The following is an 8,065-nucleotide window of genomic DNA, read 5'->3' as shown; positions in this document are numbered from 1 at the left end:
GGTTAAGGTCACAGAGAATGATGAGGTAGAGGAGGGTATTTGTGATCATGTGGTCAGGAACATCATCTTGAGAAGGTGACATTTAAGCAGTGACCAGAAGGAAGTAAGCAGGTGAGAAACATAGTTTCTGCAGGAAGAGAGACCCAGGCAGAGGAAACAGCAAGTGCAAAGGCCCTGTGGTAAACGCAGTGTGGGTTTGTCCAAAGCAAGGGGGTCATTGTGGTGGAAGCTCAGTGAGTAAGGAAGACAGGGGTGGGAAACTGGTGCCTCATGCTGCCTGAGGGCAAGATCATGTTGAGGTTCGTAGGGTTGGGTCCAACACCCTAATTAGTAACAAAATGAGAATTTCTTGTCTGTATATTGTTCTGAAAACTAAATAGGTAATTTGCCAAGAATTCAAGGGTCTTATTCAAAATGTCTTTCTGTGAGAAACATGGCTGTATCTACTGGGAGTTTCTCTAGCTCAGGGCCTGGCTCTGGAAGTAGGAAAAGGCAATGAGAATACAGGTGTCTAAGAGGAATAAAAAGTATTTGTATTGTCAAAGATGATGCATTCCAATGATATTTCATTTTCAGGAAGGAAGGGAGCTTAACAAAGACAAATAGCTTAACAGGTTTTCAGGTTTGGGTATTTCCTATGCCAGGATGAAAACTCTGTGGTTATACATACACACAGAGGTTGGTTCAGTAGAAACAAGCACAGATTTTGGAGACTGAGAGGAATGGGTTTCAAATCTATTTCTGCCATTTCCTTAATTTTCCTTCAGCAAATATGTACCAAAGGCCTATTTTCTGCCAGGTCCTGTGTGAGGCATAGGGAGATATTAAGATGATTGAGATACTTCTCTGTCCTCAAGGAGTTTACAGTCCATTTAAGAGCTGTGTGAGTGACCTAAGGCAAGCTATTTAACCCCATTGACTTCATAAGTAAAATGCAGGTAAAAATATCCACCCCTGAAGGGTAGGGGGGATTAAATGTGATGACACAGAAAAACAAAATTTAACCAGTGTCTGGAGATGCCCGGTACACGTATGTTTCTTTGCACATCTTTCATCCCTAGTTTCATTTAACATTGTGTGGAGGTTAGGGCCACTCACAGGATGTGTTATTCTGCCCAATCCTCTAATCTGGCCAAAATGAAAGTCAAGAGCAGCCTTGAAGGGAAAATGATTCACCAAAATGCACCACGATTTAGGGAGGTGAAACTACCCTGTCGGATACTATAATGGTAGATACATGTCATTATAAATTTTCCAAACCCATAGAACGTACAACACCAGGAGTGAGCCCCAGTGTAACCTGTGGGCTTTGGGTGGTCATGAGATGTGTCCACATAGATTCATCAGTTGTAACAAAGGTACCATCCTGGTGAGTGATGTTGATAATGGGGGAGGCTATGCATGTGTCGGGGCATAGAGTACATGGGACATCCATGCATCTTCCTCTTAATTTTGCTGTGAACCTAAAACTGCTCTAAAAAAGTTGATTGAAAATGCACCATGTGGTTGGAGGGGTGCATTGGAGACTTTTCCTCATCTGAGTATAAATTCAGACACTTGACAACCATAAATTTTACTCTGAAACTCCATTCATACATCAGTTTGTTTAGGGCTTGAAATGGATTTTCCAAAGAGAAGATGTTTTAAGTGGTTTTAGGGAAACCCACAAAGGCATATTCAATCCACATGTAATTTCAGCTAAATTATGAGTTCCAGAGTTCCCCTCCAACCTCAGGCTTCCATGCATGCTGAGTTCTCAGGGGGATATTTAGCTGAGTCAGGAAGGTAGGACTGGATAGCATGGGTGGAAACCCTCTCTGCAGTAACCAGAGAGGTTATCAATAAACTGGTTTTCAGTATAAAAACGTGCTAATAAACTGGATATTGCCTGCTTGTAAGCTTCAAACTTTCTTCTGTCTCTATTTTAAAGCAGACCCTAGAGGGTCTGCTGCCCCCTCATTGCCCAGTCACCCACCAGCTGATTGGATCCTGGAGAAGTAGAGGAGTTTTGGGGAGAGGGAAGAGAGAGAGGAGGGGATGAAAAAAAATAGGAAAGCTATGTGTGTGTCGAAATTGAGTTATTTGTAGCGAGGTGGATGGACCTAGAGTCTGTCATACAGAGTGAAGTAAGTCAGAAAGAGAAAAACAAATACCGTATGCTAACACATATATATGGAATCTAAAAAAAAAAGGTTCTGATGAACCTAGGGACAGGACAGGAATAAAGACGCAGATGTAGAGAGTGGACTTGAGGACACGGGGAGGGGAAAGGGTAAGCTGGGATGAAGTGAGAGAGTGGCATGGACATATATACACTACCAAATGTAAAACAGATAGCTAGTGGGAAGCAGCTGCACAGCACAGGGAGATCAGCTCGGTGCTTTGTGACCACCTAGAGGGGTGGGATAGGGAGGGTGGGAGGGAGGTGCAAGAGGGAGGGGATATGGGGATATATGTATACATATAGCTGATTCACTTTGTTATACAGCAGAAACTAACACAACATTGGAAAGCAATTACACTCCAATAAAGATGTTAAAAAGAAAAAAAGATATGTGTGTGTGTACTTGCATTATCAAACATTAAGGAAAGCATTTTTTCTTTATTTCCATCTCCTCCATATATAGAGAGAAAATGTGGTGGGTGATGGAATTTTGTTTTGCACCTCTTCCTTCTCATACCACATGTGAAAGAGCAAATTTTAGGGTCGCCTGGTCCCTGTCTAGTGGAATCAGCAGATTTTCAGCTGTCTGTGTGCATGCATGCATTTAGACGCTCTGAGCATATAATTCAGAGAAGACCAATGTCTCTACTCTAAAGCCTTTATTTATTTATTTGCACGTGACATGTTTAATTCCAAGGTGCTGAAGGCATTTTGAAAACATTAAATGATGTGTTAATCCTCTCCATATCTCTATAAAGCAGTGAAAAAGTCTTATTATAAAACATTATGAACTAAATCTGAAAAACAGACTTAACAGGAATAGGAATAGTCAAGAGGGATGAGAAGAGAAAGAAGATGCAATAGGAAGAAGAAACCTCAATGAAAAGTCTTCTGCAGTTCCCAGCCAAGTAGGGAAACCTCTGTCAAATTTTCCCTGTAGCTGGGTCCCGAGCCAGCTGTCCCGCATTCCATAAGGTGATTCTGTATGTTTGTTGCCAGTTTTGCTATTTATTATCTTAGTAGATAGATAACCTTGAGTAAGGTACTTCCCTGCTTGAAAACTATATTTCCATATCTGTAAAATGGGGATCACAGCAGTATTTACCTAAGAGATTTATGGAAAAGAAACCTTGTGATGTGTTATCTTTATAATCATCATCATCACCCCCATCATTATCATTATCAACATCATCATCATTATTATCATCACCATCATATCATCATCATCATCTTCACCATCACCATCATCATCATCATTATTATCATCTGTAATCATTAAGCAAATCTCTCTCTTGGTTACTGCTGATAAGGGATTATTTTGCCTCAACCAAAACTGTGCCTGGAAATTCCCCATGGTAGATGCACTGCAGAAATGTCCCCAATTATCTACCCCTCCCTATTTCTATGTCCTTAACAGTGTGACTTGTCAGGTCTCCCCATCTCTATTTCCTTACCTCTTGACTTTGGGCTGGTTGTGCAACTTGCTTTGGCTAATTGGATACAGAAGAAATGATATTGTTCCAGTTTTGTGCTCAGACCTCAAGTGGCCCCCCACGCTTCTGTTTACTCTCTTGGAATCTTGCCTTGTTACCATGAGAACCAAGCCAGGCTAGCATGCTGGATGATGAGAGACACGTGGTCCAGGCGTCCTCATTGCTCAGCTGACAACTGTCTCACTTGGTCAGTCCTCAGCTGACTGCCAGATGACCACAGACACAAGAGTGAGGTCAGCTGATACAGGCCATGCCTGGCCCAGATCAGCAGGACCACCCATCTCGCCTGTAAATTTGTAAGCACTAAAACGTGGTTGGTGTTTTAAGTTAGTACGTTTCGGGAATGGTTTGTTATGTAACAATAAGTAACTGCCACAGCTCTCTTTTCAGGTTTACCCTTCATTGGCTTTGCCAAAATCTTTCTGTCCTAACTTGTAAAGATTAATTCATTCTATGAATTTATTTATTTATGGCTAACTCTGACCTGGGTCAACGAGGGGAAATGAATCAGTCAAAGTCCCAGTCATCGAAAGCATCAATCCAGTTGGGTAGGTAAAGCTGTAATGGATGGTGAAAATTGTAAAGACCATAAGAGAATTATCAATAAAAAAAAAAGGCACTCTGAGAAGAAAGAGACTATTTCTAGCCTGGGGTTGGGGCAAAATGGGAGAATTGGGGGAAGTCACATAAGGAAATTCCTCCGGTATGTCTAGAGTCATACCTGTCCTTCCATTTTTACTTTTCAATCTGACTTCTGGCCAGGTTGCAGTAGCTCTTTCCAGTTCCCTTTTCTAGTTTTGTCCCCACTCCAATCCATTCTTCTGTCAGATGACTTTTCTCTGAAATGCAAATCTGGCTGTGTTACTCCCCTACTTTAAATCCTTTGGTGCACATACATATGTCATCTGGAGATGACTCTACGAAGGAGGAAAAAAGTGGGCTGAAGTCACAGGTGGAAGAGCAGGCTAGGGTGAGATGCTGACAACCTCTGAGTGAGCTGGAGCCTGCATGCTGGTACCTTCAGTGTCTATTCCAGGTCGGATTATCTAAATGCTGGTGGTGAGTGTCTTCACTCTTCTGGTTGTGTCGAGGTCTGGGCCTTCAGCCATGGAATCTGTCAGAGCAAGGAGGAAGAGAACAGCGCACGGAGTTCCTAATTAAGATCTCCTAGGGCTACGATTTAAATTGACTTTTGTTCCCTGGCAAACACTAAAGGACAGAGAGGCAAGAGTGGCCAGTAGCTACTGGTTGGGAAATAAGCGACATTGGCTGATGGATTTGCAAAGGACAAGCCACACCCAATTAATTGAGAGTAGGGAACAACCCGAGCTTAAGCACACACACACACAAAATTTAAATCCTGTGTAAGCTGGCTTTGTAGGCTTGCTAATGGAATTTTGTGCAGTGCCCCAGACGGAGGGTCAGAGAAGAAAGGGAGACGTGTCAAGATGATCTTTTCAACAGTTTTTTCCCCCCTTCTTCTTTACCTTTCTGAACGATAAACTGATTTTTCAACCAGCCAAATTTGGGTAACATAATAAATAGTGCTTATGGTAGAGGTGTTTAGGGGTTAAAAACACAAATTTATTTAGATATTAGGTGTACCTGGATTTAAGTAATGGATCCACTATTTGCTTCCCATATAATCTTGGGCAAGTTACTTAATTTCCATTTGTGGATGGCAGCCATAGGGTTGGGCAATGCATAGACCTCCTGGCTATTCATGCTGCCTGGACTCTCATCCTCTTGTCTGAAAATGGGGAACATTTTTTCCTCGTGGGGCTCTTGGGAGAGTTAAGCATGTTACTGTGCATAGATTGCTTAGCTTGGACGCTGACACAAAATAGGCATGCAATAAGTATTGGTTATTAATATGGCTATGGGCGAGGGATTTTAAAGGCTTATTGAGTTTAATCCGCATAACCATTTTATGAGGCAGAACTTTCCCAAGTTCCCATAGCTAGTAATGGAAACATCCTGGATTTAATTTAGGCAGTTTAACTCTAGAGCCTGTGCTCTTAACTAGCGTACTTTGAATTACATGTGCATTTTTCTTCTTCTCTCTCTCTCCTTCACTGTCTGTTATCTATCCATCATAGTATCTATCTATCTGCATCATCATCATCATCGCCATCATCATCTCTATTATCTACCTGTCTGCCTTTCTCTATCAATCATCTATCTTTCTACTGTCTGTCGACACACTCTGTGCACATATTTGTGTATGTATAGTTAGCCCAATAATTCAGAGAACAAAACAGAGGCTCAGCAAACTTAACAGACCCCAGATAACAGAGTTGACTTTCTAGTCTAGAACTGTCTGACTCCAAAACCTGTATTGGGATTTTTTTTTTTTAAACTACATCAAGATTATGAATAAAGTAGCCAGCGAGTCTTTTTTAGTACAGTCGTTTTAAACTTTACTGGGAAGAAAGGAAACATATAAAAATGTCAACTATCTCCCTCAACTATTTGCTCCTAGCAAATAAGAAAGCATATTTTAATATGAGGTATTTGGAGCTGACTTTTGGAGATGGAGAGTACGTATTTTTAGGAATGAGGACGGTACACATATCACTCACACACCGTCAAAGGCTTGGTAGCCTTCTTGTCTGGCTGTGAGGTTCTTCCAGGCACAAACACAAGTACTACTCTTTTCAAGACAACAAGCTAGCCTAGAGACAAGTGGTACCCAGGAAAAGTGAGACGTGCCCTGCACATTTGTATATAGAGACACTCTATGGCACTAACACAGTTATCTGCAGTAACAGAGGAGAGTTGGCAGCGTACAGGGTCCAAAAGAGCAGGCAACCCTCAAATCATAACTTTTGAACTTTGGAACGCATGAATTCATTGGGATAATTTTGCATCTGATTAACTTTCCTAATTAGGCTTGCCGTAAACCTGCATGACCTCTTTAGCCTCTATCCCAGAATATATAAATCCCTGTTCAGATGTTGCCAGTAACTGAGGAGATGACCCCTGGTTGGCACCCTTTCCCACCTTTGTGTCAGTTGATCCGACTCATTGCCTTCTCCTGAAAGTTACCTGCTTCACTGCACCCTGCTACTCTCAACAGATGACCTTATTCTAACCCCACCAAGAAAATGGAGACATGCTGCCATGATTTCTCTCAACTTCCCTCACATCCATCTCTGAAAAAGCATATATAAGCAAACACATGTCAGCGCTTTCCTGGAAGCTCCCAATTTCAATAATTGTTTTGTTCTTCCAGTAAACTTTAGAAATAACTGGAAATGGCAATATTTTTGAATCAGAAGTAAATGTCTCTAGACTGCCTCTATTTGACCCCAAGTGACACAAATTGCTCTGTGTTCAGATATTTGGTTAAAAAATATGAGACCTTGCCCCAGTTTATTCCTTTCCTTCCTGCTCAGAGGAAGAAGTGGTCCCCACTCCTTTCCAAATAAATCCTCCTCATGTGTCCTAGATCCAGTTCCCTTCTAGGAGGCAATGCTATTGCTTTTTCCCCCCTCTACTTTCAAGCTCTTCTTTTTTACTGGTTTCTTCTGGTAACCTTCAAACATACTGTGAAATTTGGGCAAAATACAAACCAAAATAAAAGCAAAGACAAAACAAGCCGGAAACTTCCTAGAACTCAACCTTCCCCTCAAGCTGCTCCCTGATTTCTTCTTCTCCTCAATTACTATTATTATCTTTATCTTTCCCTCATGATCCATCCTGCAGCAGTCTTGTTCTTGCTCTGGCTCTCTTTCCATTGAAAGCACACTCTGTAAGGAGACCAATAACCTCCATCAAAACACTTTTTCACACTGTATTGCTATATTTCGATGTCTATTTTCTCCCACTGGCCTGTTCTTTGAGATCCAGGAGACTTACTAATTCTGTGTTCTAGCATTCAACACAGGGCCCAGCACATTGTAACTTCTCAACTAACATTTATATTAAACCGATAAGAGCAGATACTACACTTGGTCTTAGCCAAAAGGCTGAGAAGCAATCAACTAACATGTATAGAGTGAATGAGCTCAGCCCAATCCAGTGGACCCTTTTCACTGCCACTCTAGCTGTCTTCTCAGACGCCTTAGCTGCCGCTCACTGGACATCATTCTTGAAATTCTCTCACACTCTGGATTCTAGAATGCAACTTCTCTTTTCCTCTTCTCACCTCAACCTGCTCCTAGAAGGAAAGGATAGGGTATTGTTCTTTCTTGTATCCCCAGTGTCTTACACGGGGGTCACAATAAATTGACCGGATTGGAGTGGGTGAATTACACTGGCTATGTAAGGATTTTCTGTACTCTGCTTTCATTCCAAGGAAGGTATTACCTAAATAGGTTTTTTAAAAAAATAAATTTATTTATTTATTTATGGCTGTGTTGGGTCTTTGTTGCTGCGCGCAGGCTTTCTCTAGTTGCGGTGAGCG

The 8,065-nt window shown here is 41.6% G+C and overlaps 1 pseudogene; it reads right to left on the bottom strand.

The window, feature by feature from the left end:
- Window positions 1–7,542: 7,542 nt before the first annotated feature.
- LOC133101810 (U2 spliceosomal RNA) lies at window positions 7,543–7,640 on the bottom strand (annotated as a pseudogene).
- Window positions 7,641–8,065: the final 425 nt, after the last annotated feature.

The sequence above is a fragment of the Eubalaena glacialis genome, chromosome 11 (genome assembly GCF_028564815.1).
Source record: "Eubalaena glacialis isolate mEubGla1 chromosome 11, mEubGla1.1.hap2.+ XY, whole genome shotgun sequence".
In the NCBI taxonomy this organism is placed as follows: domain Eukaryota; kingdom Metazoa; phylum Chordata; class Mammalia; order Artiodactyla; family Balaenidae; genus Eubalaena; species Eubalaena glacialis.
The sequence above is the reverse complement of the archived record's forward strand: the minus strand, read 5'-3'. Positions and strand labels throughout refer to the sequence as shown.